This window comes from Canis lupus, chromosome 34 (genome assembly GCF_003254725.2).
Source record: "Canis lupus dingo isolate Sandy chromosome 34, ASM325472v2, whole genome shotgun sequence".
NCBI lineage: Eukaryota > Metazoa > Chordata > Mammalia > Carnivora > Canidae > Canis > Canis lupus.
The window spans coordinates 24,717,590-24,740,119 of NC_064276.1; the positions used below are offsets into that span (position 1 = coordinate 24,717,590).

General features: G+C 38.2%; 1 long non-coding RNA gene across 1 annotated transcript in view; it reads right to left on the reverse strand.

The window, feature by feature from the left end:
- LOC118353297 (uncharacterized) overlaps nt 1–17,645 on the reverse strand; it is a 29,402-nt gene extending 11,757 nt beyond the window's left edge. The window contains exon 1 of the long non-coding RNA XR_004812013.1: nt 17,579–17,645. This is a non-coding gene — a long non-coding RNA (uncharacterized LOC118353297). The remainder of the gene's footprint in view (nt 1–17,578) is intronic.
- Nucleotides 17,646–22,530: the final 4,885 nt, after the last annotated feature.

The window sequence follows — 22,530 nt, forward strand, 5'->3', positions numbered from 1 at the left end:
CCCACTAGGTGGGTGGCTTCCATGAGCTCTTCACTCTGAGTATTCTCAGGCAATATTTGGAGACCATTTTGATGGTCATCACTATTGGCATCTCATGCATAAAGTCCACAGCTAAGCATCCTACAGTGTACAAGATAGCCTTCCACAACAAAGAATTATCCAGTCCCAAAACTCAATAACCTTGCTCTAATTGTATCTTCTATGCTGACAGGAACTATTCAGTCATTTTCTGTAAACTTCCTTTATAGTAACTATTTTATGGTGACTATTAGTGTATTTCTTTTTGTCCACCTGTTTAATATTCTTATGAAAATGTCTAATAAAGATGGAAGCTTCCTCTTATAATTCCTACATGAAAGTTATGGCTTTGGTCCTATTCTTAATATTTATAACTTTTTCCTTTTACAAGTGTTGAATTCTCCTTGATGGGTTCCATAAGGTAGCAATCCCACCACATGTCACGTACATAAATATACTTCCTACCTAAAGGGAGTTTGTTAGAATTTTTGTTAGAAGCAAGAATACCATGGGCCTAGGCTTATAGGTTCTTGTTATTGTCCTTCAGACCCACTGGACTTCCAAAGAATTCCCTCTTTTGCTGCATTTGGGAGACTATGGCCTCTCCTGCTGTAACCCCAGTGATGCAATAGGAAATATGTAGTAGGACGAGAATTTCCTTATGTGTTAGTCAGTATAACTCAATGCTGGTACTGCCCTTCCTCAGTCTAAGCAGAAGAAAAATGTCCTCATGCATTGTTGGACAGGCTTTGATGTCAAGGTGATTCTCCCTCAGCCCAAAGTGGGAGAGCCAAGACTTCGAACAAATCTTGTTCAGCAGATTTCATGTTCTGCGTTGGCTGCATTGATCACTGAATTTCCATGAAAACTAGAGAAACAATTGGAAGCCACATCCACTCACTTGAATTCACATTTGATCTTCATTCATCACTTGGTCTGTTGTTGGTTCATAGCAAACTAGAACAAATACAATCTCAAACCAGGTCTAGGTTATCATCTGTTAGATTTTAGGTCCCAGGCCATGTTTTGTGTTCTGTCCTAGACCACCTGCCCTGTGTAGACAACTTGGATTCTGCATCGAGTCTCTAGAGCACAGCCAAAAAGGACGTTCAGATCTCTAGCACTTTTATGTAGTGATCCCAACTCCTTTATTTGTGTGAACCAATTCTATAAACTTTGCAGAACTCTTAGTTGACACTCCACAGGGTCCTAGGATGCTTTCCTAACGCTACCTGTTTAGTACCAGAAACAAGAATCATTTTTATCATTTTTAAGACTCAGCTAATAGCATGAAGGCCATGGTGAAGATGCTTGCTGGGATTCATGAGGCACAATGCTACCCTTGCATATGTTATGTGTGCCGTATGAATGCTTTTGGAGGAGGATTTGAGATAATGTGACTTCTTTTCTCAGGCTTACAATAAAAAACTTTAATTTTCTCCCAGTCCTCTTAATTAGAGCTTCTTACCCACCTGTACCTTGCTCATAATAATCAGCTATTAGAGAACTACAACAGAATACCCACAATGTTTTCCTTGAATCCAATTATCTTTTATTTTTCCTGATGAGTGAGTAGAGTAGACTTGTATGAAGAAGTTTTAACCTCTGAATCCAAGGGTAAATCCTGGATGATTGAAACCTGACTTTCCCCAAAACTAGTTACTTCTTCCATAATCTTATTTGCTAATTTTATTTTCATCTTAAAGTATGCCTATGATTGAGGCAAAGAATTCTGCTTTCATTTGAGAAAGAAGCAATGACTCATTGGCATAGAAGAGAAAGAGGAATAATCAAGAATTCTATAAATTTAACCCAGTTTGGTTTCTGCATCATACCACTTCCCTGCCCAAGTTCACAGAACCCTTAGAGATATTATTTATGCTTTAGTTCTATAGACTAGACTAATCTTGTTTTAACTATCTATACACAGAATTATGTAGTATGTATTTATTTGTACCTGACTTCTCTGACTCAGAAGTCAATGGGAGAGTTATTATGTTCTTGCTGCATAGAGCTGTAGTTCATTTATTTTCATTGGGTATAATATTCCATGAAATAATTTAACACAGGGTATTTAGTCACACTATTGTAGATGGACCTTTGCTTTGTTTCCAACTATTATGAATAAAGCTGCTATGGTAACAAAGTAGAAGACAGTGAAATACGTCAGTCAGTCATAGAAGAACAAATACTGTATGGTTCCTCATCTATAAGGCATCCAAAATATTCAAAGTTATAGAGATAAACAATAGAATGGTGGCCTCCAGGGGATGGGAGGAGGGGGATATAGGGAGTTGTTGTTCAATGGATATAATATTACAAAAGGAAAAGTGAAGTATTGATATGATCTGAAGAGAAAACAAATAGTCATGTTAGTTGATGGATATGTTAATTAGCTTGATCATGGTGATCATTTCACAATGTGTACATATATCAAAGTATCAAGTTGCGTACTTTAAATATATCCAATTCCCATTTGTCAGTTATACCTCAATAAAGCTGAAGAAAACAACCAAAAAATTATTTTCACAAATAAAAAATAAAAACATTTTTAAAGGGTTTTTTCTTTTAAAATTGCCACGAACATTATTATACATGTTTTTTGAGGAAAATTCATACTTTCTGTTGAATATAAACCCAGGGGTAGAATTTCTGGGTCAAATGGTATGCGTACTTTCAACTTAATACTTATTATCAACTTTAAAGAATATTGCCAAATGGTTTTCTAAAGTAGTTGTACTAATTTAAACTAACAATATTTGAGGACTTCTATTGCTCCTCATCCTCATCGATACTTGGGAGTGTTAGTCTTTTTAGTTTCAGTCATTAGCATTTGTATGTAGTGGTATTCCATTGTTTTTCTTTTTATTGTGGAAACTCTTAGATTTATAGAAAAGTTTCAAAGATTGAATAGAGTTCCTATATGCCTATTACTCATTCTCCCCTTCCCCCAATATTTTTTTCCCTTCTCCCAATATTAAAAAAGCACAATTTTCAAAACTGAGAAATTAATGTTCGTGTATTACTATGAAAAAACTCCAAGGATTCCTGGGTGGCTCAGTGGTTAAGCATCTGCCTTTGGCTCAGGGCGTGATCCCAGGATCCAGGATTGAGTCCCACATCAGGCTCCTTGTAGGAAGCCTGCTTCTTTCTGCCTGTGTCTCTGCCTCTCTCTCTCTCTCTCTTTTTCTGTCTCTCTCTCTCTCTCTCTCTCTCTGTGTCTCTCATGAATAAAGAAATAAAATCTTTAAAAAAAAAAAAAAAAGCAAAGTCCAAACAAAACTCCAGACTTCATTTGGATTTCATGTTTTTTCACTACTGTAAAATCTGTTCTAGGATTTGATCTAGGAGATGACATTGCATTTGATCCTATTTCCTTAGTCTCCTGATCTGTGATGTTTTCTCAGTCTATCCTTGTTATCATGACCTTGGCAGTTTTGAAGAGTACTGGATAGATATTTAGTAAAATACTCCTTAAATTTAAAAAAAATATTTTTCTCATGATTACTGGCTGGTGTTACGAGTTTTTAGGAAGGATACCACAGAGGTGAAGTGCCTCTCCTCACATCATAATACTGGAGTACAATATATCAAGACCCACTATTGGTGATGTTAGCCTGGATCACTTGATTAAGGCAGAGTCTGTCTGGTGTCCACAAAGTTCCATATCTTTCTGGCTTCCATTATTTCTATTGAGAAGTCAAATACTAGTCTTACTGTATATATTGGTTATATTTTTCCTAAACTTACAGAAGTTTACTGGTCAAATAAGATAACATAACTTTTACTTAGTGCTTAAGATTATGTAAAATGTATATTTGTGTTTAACCAAATAGAAGCATTATTCTAACAAATTTTATTTCAGTAGTAATTATGAATTTGTAGCATGTAGCTTGAAGATAAGTTCCAAAATATTTAGATAATTTAAAATCTTGAACTGAAATGAAATTGAATTAATCTATAGATATTCATTAGATATAGAATTTCTATATCTATATAGATATATTTCTTATTTCTAAATAAGATGGAATACTTATATATATATTAATCCTTAAGCATAATTTTAAGCTTATACTCTCTGTTTCTTGTTTTATATGATGCAGAGAGGCCATATATACTTGAGTCTATTAATGAAAGTGTTCGTTTTTGCCATCCTGAGAAGTTGTTCTGTAAGGGATGTGTGTGGATATAGAAATCAGTAGAACTTTCATAGAAAGAGAACTTTGCCATAGCCAAAGCTAAAGTTTGATGAGTTTATTTGTAATTTTTTCCAAAAAGCTATAATAGCAAATATTATATTGATGCATTACTAGAGTTTGGTTTTCTCTCTCTTGGAGTGATCTTTTTCCCGGAGTTTTGATCTACTCTTACTGAGAGGTTGTAAATCATTATTTTCTTATTTTCTGTAAAATCTGCCTAGATAGTGAAGATTCTTTGTTTGACTAGAATCACATCTATGGTCTGTATTGACTTTGTTCTTGATTATTTAAGAAAGCAAAAATTTCCCACATGTGAAAAAGCTAAAAGTCTTTACAATCACATTATCTCTTGGGTTTACTTTTGCAATATTTTATTGTCACTTAGTTCAATAGGTAGCTAAGTATTGTTTCTCAATCATGCATGGTTCTTTTTTTTTTTTTTTAACTTTAAAATTTTATCGTGGTAAGACCCATGATCCTATCTTCATCAAGTTCAAATATGCTGACAATCTTGATATTTTGCTTTTCCAAAATTCAATTCTATCTAATATCTTTTGGGCCTAAAACTGTCTTTGATAGTTCCCAGAAGGTCCTTGGAAAATCACAAAGGACTTTTTTCTTCCATCTTATAAAAAGAGTGGTGCTAGAAATAATTAGGCTTATTTGATATGTTACTATTGATAAGTTGCATGAGAAACATTGTCAAATCAGGAGAGATATTTAGCCCTCCTTAGGTTAAGTTTGTATGGAAAAAAATGTTGTTAAGAAGAATATTTCAGAAATTGTATGCTGCATGAAAATTTCCTAGAGATTTGCCCTCACTGTCCATGATATGTTTCCTTTCAGACCTGTAGTGTTGCTTTCTCAGTCAACAAACAACAATGTATTGAGTTATCATTTTAGTTATTTTTAAAGATGTTAACTTGGTATCAATTTTACTTCATTAATTTTAATCTAGTATCTTCCAGGCTAGTGGTTTTCAGTAGGAGTTCATGAACTTACCTCATGAACTTCATGGATACTTAGAATCACTCCAGACTTATAGAATTTCTTTACTTGAAATTCTTGGTATATTCTAATTACAGTTTTGGTATGTCCACTTGGTATATTTATTGTATATTATTTCTCAGAATTATTCTATGTTACATCTGAACCTGTTTTTTGCTGTAAAAGATTATATTTATCCATTTTAATGAATTAGATGCAATATTCACTCCTCTGTAGAAATAAGGTTAATCATTATGTGTAGAGATATTTTGTCCAATTTTAAAAATTTTGTTGTCTTATTTTGCATGCTATAGAAACAACCAATTTTCCTGGCCAGATGCATTATTCATGAAATGAATACTCATCAGATCTTCCACTTTTGAAAATTATCAGTAATAAACAAAACTATTTTACATCTTTTGTCATCTGCAGACAGTTTTTTGTTCTATTCTGATGCTTCCCTGAAAGCACTTGCAATCAGCTACAGGCTAGGGGGCTTTGTCTTCAGCAAAAATGGACTTTGTCAGAGCTCTGTGGACAAAGACTGTGCCAGATACTTCTAAGTCCAGGCTTCTTATGGTATCGTCTCATTTAAACAACTTTGGAACCCTACCAGTGGATTGAGTCGAGATTTCTAGAAATTCAGTCAAGAAGCAAGTGGATTCATGAGAATGCTAACACAAGATCAAGCAGAACAAGGAACTAATTTATGTCAATGACATGATGAAGGATGACTATGGGTATTGTTTGGAATATTATTCATGTGTTAATGTTTTATTTTCTGGATATATTAGAAGTCCTTTTGATCTTTTCTCTTAAGCTATCTATAATTTATGACAATTCAGTAGATTATGCTTTTGTAAAGTGATGAAATATTTATAAATGTCATCTTTTCCTCCCTGATTGATAGCTCCACAATTTGGAGACTCTTATCCAGGATACTTTTTCATGGCCAATATAGTTATTTGCATAAGTTCCACAGAAATCTGCTTTCCTTGGTGGCAAGCATTGGAAATAGTGGTTTTGCCACCAAGGCCTTGCATGAAATAGCTGAGAATCATGCTCCTTTAATCAGATATTACCAGTTATTTAGGAACTAAAGTGGACGTGGTCACTGAGTGCATGGATCTCGTAGCTGGAGAGAGTTAAGAAACTCAGTGAGTGGTGTTGCATAACTGAAAGATTTTTCTTCACTGACTTCTTGGAATCCACTGTACCAGTGACCCTCAGGGTTGAACTCCTAGCTTTCACTTTGAAACAACCCTTTATGATAATATTTCCCCTTTCCATTTTGCACATCCCCCTTTTAAGATGCCTGATCAGCAGGACTCTAAAACAACTGACCTTTGCCATCACCTCTAAACAGCTTTTCAATTGATTTGCAGGAAAAATGCCAACAACCAGAGACTATTTGTTAGACCCTACTTCACGCAATCAGAAGGTTTCTGATTGCCTGTGAGTTGTTTGGAAAGGGAGTGCCGACAAGGTTGAACTTTATCTTAGCCCTGCGCTGCCAGAAAATAATTACAGTTAAGAAACCTTCCCAACTCTTTTATGTTCTGAAAGAAAGGTTAACTCTAACCAGCCAGCTACAAAAGACTAGTAGCAGGTCCTGGCACATTTCAAGATAAAACCCACCTCCACCTTTCCTCAATGATTCAGATTAGAGCAGACTCCACCCTTCCCATGATCCCCATAAGGTTTAGGAATAAGTCTTTGTTTATGTGTCTTGATAAATCTTTAGATGTCTTTCCTTTTTTTTTTTTTTTTTTTTTGAGATGTTTCTCATTAACGAACCTTATCTCTATCACAATAGCCTGAATAAAATTCTCTTTTTAATTGTCTGGTACATTTTGCTTTTGATACCTGTCTTATTTTAAATTCCATCTTGGTTTCTGAATGTTGAAAAGTGCACTTTCTTTTTATCAGGATCAGCTAGATATTAAATTTAAAAAAATATATATATATAATATTTTTATATGCTTTTAGCAGGAGAGAGAGCCTCAATAACCCAGTCCTTCTTGTGATAGGAAACTGATGCCACCTCTATTCTTTTTCCAGTCTTTTGTTGGTGGATATATTTTGTGCTCAGTTCCATTAGGGCTTTGCCTTTTGATTTACAAAAATTTCTCTTTCCCTTTAAAATAGAAAGCATCCAGCTTTGGCTTTCATAATTATTACCTGTGAAGTAGGCATCAAGAATCTGTCTTGGAACTCAAAATCTGAGCACCAACTCTCTTTGTATTTCTATTAAAATTATATCAATCTTCCCCCAAAGTAATGGATGTCTCTGATGAATAAAGGGAAGGTTTTGTATGAGGAAATGCAAAAGAAAAAGTACCTTGATTCATTTCAAGAAGTTATCTCAATATAGTCTCAATCATTCATACCTACTATCCAGCAGAATATGTTTCCTGATGCTGTTGTGCCAGCCTTCCCATTCTGTGCATGTAGCCACAGGACAGAGGCTCTCTCTCAGACAGAATCTTCCACAAGTCCTGAACTTCTTGAACTAACCTGTTTTTCACGCTGTTTCTTCTGAGAGTTAGTTGACTTTGCTACTTCCATTAAGCCTTTGCCTTGTTGGACTTACTCTGTTCCCCCTGTTACAATTTTTATTTCTCTGTTACGTTATCCATCTTTAGACAACACAATAAGATCATTCTTTGTTGCCCCACCTCTAGGACAAATAATCAAATATTCCCACCAATTCACCTATTAAAATCTGGACACCTGAACCAAAAAAAAAAAATTAATAGTTCCTTTCCAGGGAACAGATTTTGATTGGCAGACAGAAGGGCAGTGGAAGTGAGATCTAGGATTAAGAAAGTTGTGTAAGTGTACATGTGTCCACAGTCTCTCCAGCTCTGGAAATTTAATATGTGTATGTATATGTTTATATGTACACATATATACACATACAAAATTTGCCAGGTCAAATGGCAAAAATTGACCTTTACCTTTTCCTTTAAAAGACAAATTTTAAGTACACTAACATTTTCTTACAGAAAATAGACACTGATGAGTCATTTAGCATTTCACATAATTTTTTTGAATCTTACAGCAATCACATACAGTAAACAAACAAAAAAAGTATAATCAGGGCTAGTTTAATATCTTTATAATCACTACTCTCTCAAAGATTTAAGGTACTCATCCAGGCCCTACCTTCATGTAGCCTTCAATGTGAAAGCATTTTTTTTTTTTTTTGTGAAAGCATTTCTAAACAACATAATAGGTATAAGAGAGTCTAACAAGTTCTGAATCCTCTTGAAATTACAACTTTGATGTTTCTTAATATAATCAAATATTTAGATTTTCATCTCTTTCTCTTTGGTGTTTTTTGTTAGATGTGGAAGCATTTTTCCATTGCTATTATCTCAAGTACATAGGGTACTTGAGTCTGTATGAGGCACAAAGCCAACATTAGGCACAATTACAGTAATTGTCATTTTATAGATCATCAGAGACTGTGAAATACTCATGCCTAAGTGGATTTGTTCACCTGGGAAGAGGTAGAGCTGGAAACAGGTGAATCTTCCACTTTGCTCCACAAATGACAGTAGGCAAAGTATTTGTTCTTGGTCCAGGGTATATAAGTATAGAAATTGAGAGTAAATGCTTAGACATGTTTATAGCAATTTGACTTTGCTCTGACACCTAAGCATATGACCAGTGGATGCATCTCAATAAAGAGGAAATAGATCAGTTGTTCTACTCAGTGGAGAGTCACACAGGTGCAAGCTATTTCTGTCCATGTATAGTCATTTCATTTCTTTGGGTATTGTTCCATGATGGACTAGAGGCGGAAATGGGGTTATCACATAAAATTCAGGATGCCCAGTTAAATTTGCATTGCAGATTATAATGAATAGTATTTTAACAGAACTATGTCCCAAGAATCTTTAGAGACATATTTCTACTAAAAATTGTCTCAGGTTTCTGTATCTAAAGTGCAAGTTTAATTGAGTGTCTTGTGTTTAAAGACTTATTTATTTGAGAGTGAGAGAGCATGAGCAGGGAGAGGGGCAGAGAGAGAGAATCTCAAGTGTACTCCATGCTCAGTGTGGAGCTGGTGTGGGGCTCCCTCTCATGACCCTGAGATCATGACCTGAGTCAAAATCAAGAGTCCAATGCTTAATTGACTAAGCCACCCAGATGACCCAGGTGTCCTGTATTTTTATTTGCTAAATCTGAAAACCTTATTTGGAGGTGCTTGACAACTGTCCTCCATCACAGCTAATGTGAGAAGCTCTGCTCTGGTATCCTCAGGAGTTCTGGGCCCAGAATGACTTCCCCTCATGGTGAGTGTGGGCTGAGACTAGATCCTTAATGTCTTTCTCTGCTTCACTCATTTGTTCTAACACCATATGGGTTAAACCCCACCTATGATGTCTTTTGCAAACCTCTTTAGCTATTTTTCAAATCTAGATATTCACAGTGATACTATTTCTTTTTCTTGGCATTCAGTGGCTTTAGGAAAGTAGGTGTTTCTGAATAAGATTTTTGTGCTACTTTGAGGATTAATAAGTTAATGCCTGACAGCACTTTTAAGAGATGCAAAAGTGCTTTCTCCACAGTTCACTAAACAATAAAATTGTTTCTAGTGTACCTTATTGTTATTGTCACCTAAGCTGTTTTGCTGTATTTTCTATCATTATTCAAATCCATCTTGGAAATTCTCTACTTAAAGATTTATGACAAAATACTCACTGTACCTTGTCCAGCAATTTGTGTACAGGTAAAATGAGCATGCTCTGCTTAAAAAGGACATTTTAAGCTCAAAAGGGCAAGTGACCTCAATTTCCTCATTTATAAAATTGGACTGTTGGGCTAGGTGGTCTCCAGGGTTCTTTGGCAGCCTGAATGTTCTGATTTAAAAAGTACCAGAGAAAGCCAAAACTGTGTAAAAAGGAAGAGTGGCAGCCTGCCTACTTCCTTACTGAAAGGAGAAGATTCACAGGCTGATAAATGTCCATGATCACCAGCTGGCAGAGATGCTTCCTTCTCTACTCCTCTCTAAATCTGCCTCCCAAAATAAAGCTCTCCCAGGTTATGGACTGCATCAAGGTTCATTAATGGGTACATAAGGGGGTATTGGGCTGGGAATCAGGAGGACTGAATTTGAGCCTTGGCTTTGCCACTAATTAGCCATATGATTTAGGAGGAATTTCTAAACCAAATGACCACAGATACTTCTGCCCTGTACAGGAATGACACAATTTATATCAAGGTGGATAAATTGTATTGAGGAAAACATCTTGAAGATCTCACTAGGCCTTTTTGGTTGTGAAAGGATGGGGTGACTGGTGCCAGTTTAGGTGATCAGGGTGGCCTCAAAGAGAATTAAATGCTCTGCAAGACCGAAGACAAGAATGCTAGAGTTGTTTGCCAGAGGAAAAAAAAAAATTGGACCTTGGAAAAAGAGAGAAGGAAAGTGGAAAGAGAAATTTAGAAACTGTTCCCCACCAGGGCCCATGCTGGTACAGAGCTAGGTAAGATGATAGATTAGGGGTGATGGTTCTGCTGGGGGCAAGTCCTGGGCCTGGCACTCAGCTCCAGCCAGTTATCATCATGCTGAGGTGGGGGCTCCAGTACCCTCTCATCTCCCAGTCTTCCAAGGAAAGGCAAAAATCTGAAAAAGCTCCTCCTTTTAAAATGTTGGAAACTAATTAAAACTTAATGTTATTTCTGTGCTATCCAAACAAAATATGTCCATGGACTGTATTTGGGCCACAAACTGCCATTTTAGAATATCTTGCCTAGAAAGGGTCCCAATAAAAGAGTAAAAATAATTTTAGTACAGCCAAGCCTTTCCTAAGTGTTTGTCATAAAGATCTTAGGTTGCTTCCAACTTTTGGTAGAATTTGATGTACACATAGAATCCGTGATGATTTTAGAGGATGAAGGAAGAAAGGTGTTGCTTTCATGGGACAAAGTGGTATAAAAAGGGGACAGCATTTGCAGGAGTGACATGAGATTAAGAATCAAGAATTCAGCAGAAGAAATCCAAAGACACAAAGAAGAGAAAGCCTCCCAAGAATACTGAGAGAAGCATAAACCCCTTCTGACAAGAAGGATATTGGTGTGATGTCCTGGGCTTTCAGAGTTAATGGAATGGGGTTTGGGGCATTTCTAGTTTAATATAAAAAGAAAGAGTGACACCAGAAAGCTGGAGAACTTGTAGATATCCAGCAGCAGACACTTAATTTACAAAAGGGATAAGATGATATAAAATCTCTCAAAGAGTAATGTCTTACACATACAAAAAAATCTGCTGCTGGAATGTTCCGAGGCTGTGGGAGACTAGGAAAAAAAAAGGACATAAGGTATGCTTCTGAGAGGGGCTGGTAGGTGGGAGGAACTTTGGTGACACTCCTGCTCCAAAGATGGCTGCCTGAGTAGGGAGGAGAGGGAGAAATGGGACAACTTGCCCCACTGTGACTAAGAAGGCTGCTATTCCAGAAAGGCATGTCCAGAAAGGCATGTCCACAGATGCTCAGAACAGTTGGGGAAAACCTATAGTGATCAAGGGGAAGCTTGAAGAACCTGGGTGGGAGCAATGAGGAGGAATTACAGAAACAGAGGAAAAGTCAGGATCTCCAGGATTTCAAGGCTAATCACTGTCTTTTTGACTGAGAGGTATGCATGCGGAGTTAGTATATGTATTTGTGACGTTCTGGAAAGGTGAGGTTGTGCACTGCATGACTATAATATAGAGATTTCCTTTCCCTTTCCTTGGCGGATGTTTCAGGTATTCTGCAACTCAGAAGGCAGCTGGTTCCTCTTTTTTTGTTCTCTTTCCTTTTGTGCAGAACATGGGGCATAACATCGTTGGCACTCCCAAAGACAACACAGGTTTCTCTTTCTCATGTGGCATGCATTTCAGCCTCGTCAAGCCAGAGTATTTTCATGATTAACAAATGCAGAGAAACCAGCATTTCTGTTTCCCATGCAAGTGTCAGGGGTCAGGATGGTTTCTGGGAATGCTATGTTGCTCAGCACCACATTTATGCAGAGGGAGGTAGATTTTTCCATGAGAGTGCCTCAGTGCCAGAGAAGAGACTATTGGCCACATCATCTTGCTGGTCATCACATAATTAGCATGTACTGAATAGAGGCAGTGTGCTCTGTACCATTCTAGGAGGCTGGAAGAGTGCCCTGCCTGGTCAGGGCATTTAACTGGACAGGCAACAGAAGAACAAGGGATTGGAATCACAGGAAAGCTAGTACTTATTGCTAAGATTTATGAAGCACTGCACTGAGCACTTGACATGAATTATCTTATTTTTTCTCCCCCCAAATCTCAGTGAGATAGATATGGTTGCCATCATCATTTGATGGTTGAGGAAACTAGAGATTAGGCAAAATGCCAAAGACCACACAGCTAGTTAGTGATGGAGCCAGGACTTGAATGTAGGCATGTCTGATCCAAAGCCCAAGTACTTAAGTCCCTAATAATTGCCATGGGGTGACCACTGGCCTCTATGCGGCTAAGGTTATCGGATTCAAGTCTCTGTGGAAGCAGAGAGAGATACTAAATCCACAAAGGCACCACTTTGAGAACAAAGGCTGCTCTCTTACATTATCAATAGGCCATTAAAATCAACCTCATGATGCTAGAGCTGGTCTATGGCCAAATGCCCCGAACACCCATGGGGCATTTCTTTGTAACTCTTCCCAGCCACACGCAGGGTGTTAGGGTCGGGTCGGCCTTCCACACTCCCTGGGCAGCCAGACTTGGACTTCAGCATGAGCACTGAGGTGAACTAGAGCGAGATTATGTCCTACTCCTGATTTCTGTGCTCCCCCACACAATTTGTGTTACCTCCTCTCCCCCTCAACCTCTCTAGCTCACATGCTTAAGAAAAAGGAGAGAGGACCTAGAAGCATGGGCATTTGGGGACAAATTCATTTGATGTAGCTGTCTGTCAGAATTTCCTCTGCAAGACTCATTTCTTCTGTTTCTTGTATCTTTAAATTACTATTATTAAGTTTTGTTTTTAACCAAAGAAATCCATGCATCCAGTTAAAACAAAAATGAAATAATACTGACATAGTCTTGATAAAGAATAGCTGTCCTCTACCCCACAGCTGCATGCTCCCAAAAGGAACAATTTTATTCTTTTTAGTGTTTTTTTTTTTTTCTGGTAGTGACCTTTATTTTTGTAAATATGCTGATATTGTGTATTTAATTTCTCCGTCTTAAACGATAACTCCTGAGTTTCTGTTATTTTAGATGAGTTTAGTGTCCTTATACACCCTCTACCTCCTCTCAACCCCATCTTTGTAATGTAGTTCTATCATAGATTATGGTTAAAAAATGACCATTATGACTACTTAAATTTTGACTCCATACATCAAAAAAACTTTGCAAACATTGACACCCAATCTGAGGGTATTGCATTCTACTGAGCCCTTTACCCCACTTCTTTTTTTCCTGTAGACCACCTTTCTGAGCTCTTCATCCTTCCTCAGCATGGACTACTGGTGCACTAGGCCTGCTACACAACTGTCATCCTGGGATTTTCTTCTGTTCATCTCCCAATTCTTTCTTTTCCTTCGTTCTTAGTGCTCAACCTTGTTTGGTGGTAGGATATCCTGCAGTTGCTGAATGGTATCTTGAAAGGAGAGCATGTAGTTACACATTCAGATTGAAGACAAACATCTCCAGTGACAGGGAACTAATTCACTCTGTCACAGAGACTTTCTGGTTATTCCATCTAAACACTAAAATGTTTTTCATTCATTCATGATACCAAAGCATTTTAAATATCTATTTCCCCATGTGCCCTCAAGTTTTCTAGCCTTCATTGTCAGCTCCTCACATAATATCCAAATAAAAAGGCTGTCGTTCCCATCTGGCCCACTGTGGCAAGCTCGACATGGTCCTTGGCCACTGGTATCTTTGAAGTTATGCTCTGCCTCCGCTCAACAATGTCTCAGCTCTGGATAATGAACCTCAGATTCTCTGCTGGCTATTCTCACTCCTCTCCTGGAGCTAACTAGGGGTCGCAGATCAGTGTGCTAATAACCTTCCCTTGTGGATTGGTGGAGTTGGCATTAGTCTCAGCATGTTAAGTTCAGTAGTTCTCCAAAGCTGAAATCTCCCCACTGCTGAAAAATGTCTCTGCCTCCTTCTATTCTAATCTCTCGGGAATTTGTTTTTTTTTTCCCCCCACTCCCTCCAAAGCACTGGGGCCTGAAATGAAGGTCTATCTTCTACCCAGACCAGTCACTGTGCACCTCCACTGTCACCTTGCTCCTGAACCCCAACTCCCATCATCCCCTGTCATCCTCAGAGAGTCTTTGAGTGAACTGATTTTACCCCATATTCCCAAATGTCTATCTTATACCCAACCTCTTCCCATAGGCTAAACTCCTCTTAGTTCTTGCCTTATGCCTTTGAACCAAATAGGATTCATGAACCAATTCTCTTGGAGGTGATGCCTGGCCCCTCCTTTGAGATTTCTTTTGCTGGTTCTGTTTGTTCCAAACACCTGCCAATTCTTCCTTGCCTTTGGCTGGGGCCAACCGGTGGAATACTTTAAGCTCCCTCTTAAAAATCAACTGTGAATTTAATTCTTCTTTCAGAAACTCCTAAAGAAGAAATTGGAAGCCTTTCATGTTAAATCTCATAGTCCTTCAGCAAAATTCATTTAGAATATACCAGTATGTAGTACTGGTTTGTGTAGTATAGTTTTGGGGGTTCCAGAAGATCCTGCCCAAAGAAATGTTACTCACTCAATATTCACAGTGCTTCAAACCCCAAACAGCTTGTAACCAGACAGTGTTTCTTAGCGTTGGCTGAAATTCTGAATCTCCTCAAGAGGTTTTAAGCGATGCTAGTACCTGACTCCATACCCTGAGATTTAGATTTAATGAAGCACGATGGGGCCTGTGCATCAGTAGAAAGATGTCCAGGTGATCCTAATCCACATTGAGGCCTGTGAACCACCTAACTAAAGGATACGGCTTACAGTGTCAATCTCTCTTGAAGAAAACACACCCTGCCAGTGATGCTAAAGTACAAGGAACTGAGGTGCCTTCTGATTGAAGGCTATGAAGTGGGCGAAGGAAAACAATGGGAAATATCACAAAGAATAAACTTGGCAAAGGCTAAGTACGAGTCTCCACCTAGAACTTGCACATATTTTCTTAACCACTGTAACTTATATGGCCTCTGCCTGCTAGCTTGGGTGGTCTTCAGTTATGAGGCCAAGGGAGAGGAGAAGGAGTTGGAACTGAGTGAAGTATAAACATAGCCTTAAGGCTGTCCTTGGGGAGGAGATGGCCTGGCCAGGAGTTTAAATATAATCTCTAGAGTGTGACAATATGTGTACAATGTAGACTTGCTTTGTTAACCAATCTGTAGGTGATAAACTGTGCTCATCAAATAAGGGAGGAGGGTGTTGATTTATGATTCTAAGCAATAGGACATTTTTGAAGCAGGATCCTGACATTGATTATAGATTCTGATCAGGGCTCCAGCAAGTGGGCTGGGGTTGAGGGATGGTGTCATTTCCAGCATTGAAGTGGAGTGCATTGGGGAGAGCATCCCACTGTCATATTGATGGGGCAAACGTAGCAAGAGGAAGAAAGAGTTATCACTCTGGGTATAGGATGGTTTGGGGAAGATGAATAAGTAGGATTTAGGATGGCAAGACAGATGAGAGTAATCCTCTTATAAGTACCTCTTATTTTAAATTTTCCATATATATGGAATGATTTTCTCCACAGTTTTTTTTTTTTTTAATTTTCTCCACAGTTTAAAGTTATAGTAGTTTTAGTGGTTATTTCTACACCATGTCTCAGTTTCCTTCAGCATAAAATGATGACACGTTTAGATAATCTCTAAGGCTCTTTCAAATATAGCAGTCTTTGAGTCTGAGTATTAGCATAACCTAATGGCAAATGTATGGAAAAGGTTGCAATCATGATGGGTCCTGGCTGTTCACAGGTGTCTCCCATTCAGCTGTAATTCCTTAATAACCATTCTTACAGCTTCTTGCCAGTCCCTTTTTAAACCACATAATGCAATAAAAATACCCATAGTATATATAAATTTTGTTGGAGCGGTATCAAGCACTTTGGATTTCTAATTCATGAGAGAAAGCTACGTGATCAAAAGACCAATGAATCATAATTGATTGCAAAAAAAGAGAGAAATTCTAAGTCGGAAAGGTGAGCTCGACCTCATCTGGACAAGAGCCACGGGAGTGCTGGGAAGCAGGGTAGGCAAGAAAGAGGAGGGAAAACAATTTAAGAGGAAAGATTTTTGAAAGTGAAGGTGTGATAGTAGTTAGCTGAAAATAGTAGAAGATAATAAGGACAGGCCATTCTCTAACATACACAAATTAAGGGACAATTAGGGAACCATATCTATATTCTCTTCCTGATGCCCCTGAGGATCATCAAGTCTGAATGGCAATGAATAATATTCTTAAGGGGGATGAGGCAAAGACACAAATGATACTATTCTGCTTTTCTGCAACACTTTTTTTTTTTTTTTTTTTTAGTGGGAGAGAATGCGTGCACATGCAAATGCCAGCAGGGGCCGAGGAAGGGGGGATGGACAAAGGAAGAGAGACTCTGAAGCAGGCTCCACATCCAACACAGAGCCTGATGCAGGGCTTGATTCTTACAACCCTGAGACCATGACCTGAGCTGAAATCAGGAGTCAGACCCTTAACCGACTGAGCCACTCAGGTGCCCCACCTGCAAAACTTTTGTACAGTTGGAACCAAGTGAAAGGGAGCAATAGAGACAAAAGGAGGCACGGGGTGGCAGATCTAAGAGATCTGTGACCTCTGGTCTGCGAGAGCCTGAAAATCCCCGGCTATGTGATACTGTCATGCCCACACCTCATTCAGGGCCCAGCGCATATAGCACAGTAAAATGCTCCATGAATCAATGAATGGAAAATGAGTCCCATGAAATTTGCCTTAGGGAGGGTGAGGAAAAGGGAAAGTTTGACTGTAATTATATTATGAATAATTTAGATTTTAGAGTATGTTGGAGGCACTTTTTCCTTCTTAGTGACAACGGTGGGTTACCATCCATAGATCTGTGTGAGGTGGGAGGCTATGGTGGAAAGACTAAGTGGAGCACAGTTCATGGCTTGATGATTGTGACACTTCCTCATCCCCTAGTCTTTGGTGTTCACCTGATTACTTTCCCAAAGCAATCTGTCAGGAGAAATCCATCAATGCTAAATATTCAATAGTAACTTCAATAGAATATTTGTCTTAAATCTAAGCTAAAGGCCCTGACTGATTTGGAATCTCATTCCAGTGGACCCAAATAGTTGTAGGACTTCCCCTAATGAAGGGACCTTCTGGGTGTGCCCCAGGGAACTCATCTATTATACTTACGCACATATAATAGTCACCTACTGCTGTACTGTTTTCCTCCTTTGTGTGTTTATTTCCAGCTCCATCTATAGTAGATAGAGAAATAAATCTAGATTAGGACGCTGAAGACTGGAATCTTGCTGCTCATCCGCTGTGTATCCTTAGGTAAATCTCCAAATATCTCCAAGTTTGCCGATTTATAAAACAAAGATAACATCCACCTCACAGGTTACTGTGAGAAATAAAATTTCTTAAAATCCTTCAAAGTCATCCCATAGCAATTAGAATATAATCCTAACACAGTAGCGTAAAAGACTCCTTTTGATCTAGCCCCTGCCTATCTCTTTAATATCATCTATATCTCTCCCCTCACTCATTCAGTTCTTGTTCAAAGGACTTTCTATCTACTGCTCAAATATCAATCAGGAACTCTTCTATATCAGGGCTGAATAATCTTGACATTCCTTGCTTGTTTCTTACTATCCATGTTTCAGCTCTTATGACATGCTTAAAAAGAATCCCACAAAAATAAAAATCTCTCAATCCACCTTATCAAATACTTCACACCTATATACTCTATTCCTACCACCAGTTTGTCACGGCCTATCATGTTATTCTATTTAATTTTCTTGATGGGTAATAATCATTATTTGAATTTATTTTATTGATTTGCTTGCTTACTTATTCATTAGTTGTCTCCCTCCAACCAATAATATCAACACTAACAGAGCAGAGCCCTTGTATCACTTGCACTGAGAATAATATATGGCAAGCACATAGTAGATGGCAATAAATATTTGAATTGAAGTAGTGAACTCAATAAATGTTTGAGTTCAAATATTTTAATGAAAGGAATTTATAAACCATGAAGTGCTGTGCACATATAAGGGGTATTTACTTCTATTGAGAGGGTACTAAAGTGGAATGAGGTAAGGAGTCAAAGAATAGTAGATATTCATTTAGCCTTTACTGCTTTTCAGTTGTTTTGGGTAGGACCAAACACTGTTCTGCCCTTCTGTCCATTGGTTTCCTCAACTGTAGAAGGAGGAAAGTGGCATTTAACTTCCTAGTTTGTTCTGAGACCCAGATCTAATGTTGACAAAAAGCACTGTGCACACTGAAATTTTTCATGTACGTTTCTATCATGCTCCAATGTGGGATCCTAAACTAGGAAAATGAGTTCTTACCTTTCTTTCTTTCTTTCTTTCTTTCTTTCTTTCTTTCTTTCTTTCTTTCTTTCTTTCTTTCTTTATTTCTTTCTTCATTTTTATTTCAAAAAAGCGAGATATTTGGGAGGCATTGGTGAGAAATTGAGGAGGGAGTTTATTTTACCCAAACTCTTCCCCAAAGCATCAAAAATCTGGGATCCGTGGCTTCATTTGCATAAGTATATTTGCATGTCCTAATTAGAACCTTTGGCAAAAATCTGAGAAAAGGAATTTAGGCTTTTGCCCTCAAGGAAGAAAATAATTCTTTCCAAAACAGCCACCGCATTTTTCTGCTGCAGAAGATAGGTGGCAAAGGCATCAATGTTGCTCACAGAAATTAGACTGAGCAGTCGGATTAACATCAATTTACAAATGAAGCAGGATAAGCCCCTTCAAACAAAGCACATTATATTTTATTTAGCAACAATTCCTTGCCTCTCCAAGCTCTGTGTAATGGCTGTTCTAATGCTTTCACAAAGAAGACTGTCTGAAAAGAAGGAAAGATAGAATGAGTGTGCCCATACTGGATCTGAGTATGCACACTGCACTTCTCTGCTGAGGTCTGAAGCCTCCTTAGATATAGCAAGCCCAACTCAAACCTTCAGGTCCACTCTTTGACTCTGGGGTAAATTGAGGGCTTGATTTATAACCATCTGATGCAGGTCTTGGAATCTAAGCTTCTGGGCTTGGGTGGTGAGTCTGCCATTTATGATCTATATGGGATCTTGGGCTAATCATTGTACATTCTCTTAGCCTTTAATCCTTCTGCTGTGAAAGGGAGATAAAATTAACATCTACCTCACAGAGTTGTTGGAGGGATTAAATAAGATCCTATGTGGAGCAAACCCTTTGTAAAAGGCAAAGTGTTACATAAATGTCCCACATTTTAAAACCTGTCCTTCTTCATCCCTGAACCTTCTGTCATGAGGAGTTATTATGTTGCCTCTCTTGGTTGATAGGGTTGAAACACTTAAAGGGCCTGAATGGTCACCAGAAAAGTATACAAATGTCACAAGTGCAGCTTTTCTCTTTCCTGTACCTGCAGCTGGCATTGCTAATGAACCACAACACTTTTTCCTACTGAGTCTGGCCAACCTCAAAATCCCCACCATGACCTTCCAATAGTTACCATCAACTGTTGGGGTGGGCATGGGAGATAGAGCTGATTGGACATCCCTCTGAAGCCCCTAAGGCCTCTGGCCAAAGTGACCCACATTCTTCTCTGTCGTCCAGATTGAGAACACAAGAATGCAGCACAAGTGCATAGAGATGACATTCTTCAGTGACAGACCCCCGCTCTTAGCACACATATGCAGAGCAGCACAGGCTCAAACATTCATTCATTATGTCTGAGTTAATTTCATAGTGGAAAAGAAAAGCAAATGTTCGGGGAAATGTTGGCAACAGTACAATTTATGATAAATCAAATTGCCTGAAGAGATGAGTAAAAGGGTTTTGGAGAGAACAAAGGCTCTGGGACTGAGCAGCAAATGTCAAGTTAGCTACGTAACTGGTGCAAGTGTGTACACGGTGTAACTGGATCAATCCCTTAATTGTTCTATGTTTTTCTATCAAATAGGATAATTAGAAGACATTTGATTCTCAGTTGAATCAATTCTTTCCTTAGGCTTTGAGGAGAAGTGTGTCTCACAGAAAACTTTAGATGTTATTATTAGCACCTCTTCCTTCTTAGACCCTGAAGGAAGGGTGTAGTTTCATTTTGTAGATGTCCTCACAGGTCTGTCCTTGGCAATCCAGATGTCCGATGGCAGTCCTAAGTCAACAGAAGTTGACTCCAACATCTCAAGTTCCCCACTTGCAAACAGAAAGCTATTTCTTCTATTCTATCTGGGTGTGAGTTTGTGGGGTGTGAAGTGACCTGCTCTATTATTTTACCAAGGTCAAGCAGTCTCATGTTTCATGGGAAGCAGCATTTACCCATTACCAAAGCTCTCTGCTTTGTGTCATTAGGGGTATGACCAGAGAAAGACTCCACATAAACATGTTTTCTTATTAAGATAAGAAAATGAGTTTTGTATGCAGAAATATAACCCATCTTATATCTTCAGCAACCTAACTTTCAAAAAGGCAATTGACTAAGTATGTACTTTATATTGGCTAATTGAATTTAGATAAAAAATATTTAAGATGCAAAAAAAAAAAGGTGGTTTCAATATAGTGCTGATTCTTAAAACAAGAAAAAAAGGACAAAAAGGCAATTGACAATTTCCATGTTAACAAATATTTCCTTAAGTCCTAGAAGCAAGAAAGTTTGTAATGCCAAGAACAAAAGTGGCACAAATTCTAATTTTTCTGAGCCTAAAGACTGTTGCTTCCATTTGCTTTAAAGGTCTGGCACTGGGGCCCAATTCAAGAAATATATCTTACTGGATCTTAGTTTTGGACAAGAGAGATGATAACTCCTCTTAGTACTTGCTCACTTTATTAGCCATCTTTCCAGTTTTGAATGGCTAACAATACTCCTATAGTTTATAAAGTACTCTATTTTTTTCATTTATTTGTTTCATTTGATCCTCATATGATAGTTTTAGCCACATCAACACCAATTTTCTGAGGAAATATGGAGATTCAACTGGGTTAAACCACTTGGCCAAGGTCACATAGCTAAAAAAGTGTAAAAATCAGGATTTGAACCCAGATAAGCTGATTTGAGAATGATGTTCTTTACTTCCACATGCACACCTTGGGAGTGACTTAGGACAGAGATTATGTTTTCTGTGAAGATAGCACAAGGAATTTCACTTATTTCATTTATTTTTATTTTATTTTATTATTATTTTTTCCCCTAATAGAAATGCCTGAGGCCAAGCAAGTGAGCCAAGATGGGGCCAACCTGAGAAGTCTGAGAACCAAACTTTAGAGAGAACAAATCCAAATGAGCTAAAGATGCCAAGTTTGGGGTTCGATGAAGGTGACATCAAAACAAAAGCGCTGAGAATAAACAAGATGCCAATCTGCATAACAGTTGATATTTGCAGTGTACCTTGGAAACTAGAAGTTTTATGATGCCAGTGTTAGTTGTTGATTTCACAGACCAGAAGCAAAAAGGGAAATTTATAGTCTGCCCATGCTGGTGGAGAAGTACCTGAAACCCTTCTAGCTGGACTGGTTCTATGGCTTTGCTGTGATAGGCTGGGTGACATTTGTAAGAAACTAAACAGGTCAAGGGGTGCCACTGAAGCAGAATGACAGGGATGACACACATTAATTTGTTGTTTCCAATGCTGCAGAATATCACCACACTTAAATTCTAGTTGACATAGGGATGGGAACTGGCCATGACGATGGGGCATGTTTAAGAATGAAGGGAAAATGTGTACCAGTGGCAGAGGACAGAGCCAAATAGTAAAGGGAAGTCACTGCCAGAGCACGAAACAAAGGGAATAACCTAGCCTTGCAGCTGATTCATGAAGAGAGCCAGCCAGAGACCGGCCCAGTAGAAGGTGCTATGGAACAGACAGGGCCTGGGCTTGAGCCTATCCATCATAACAGTGATTGCTATAACTCAGTGTATACTTACTCTATGTCATGTATGTATATAGTGACTTATAAGTATTTTTTTATAAATTTTCAAAATACCACAAACTGGTTATCTTTAAGGACATTTTTGTAAGTGAGGAAATAGTGGTTCAGAGAGATTCAGTGACTTATTCAAGGTCAGACAGTGAGTAGGAGATAAGCCAGGATTGAGCCAGAAGCTGGGCTCCAAAGCCCCATTACCCTGGCCATTATGCTGAATGTTCC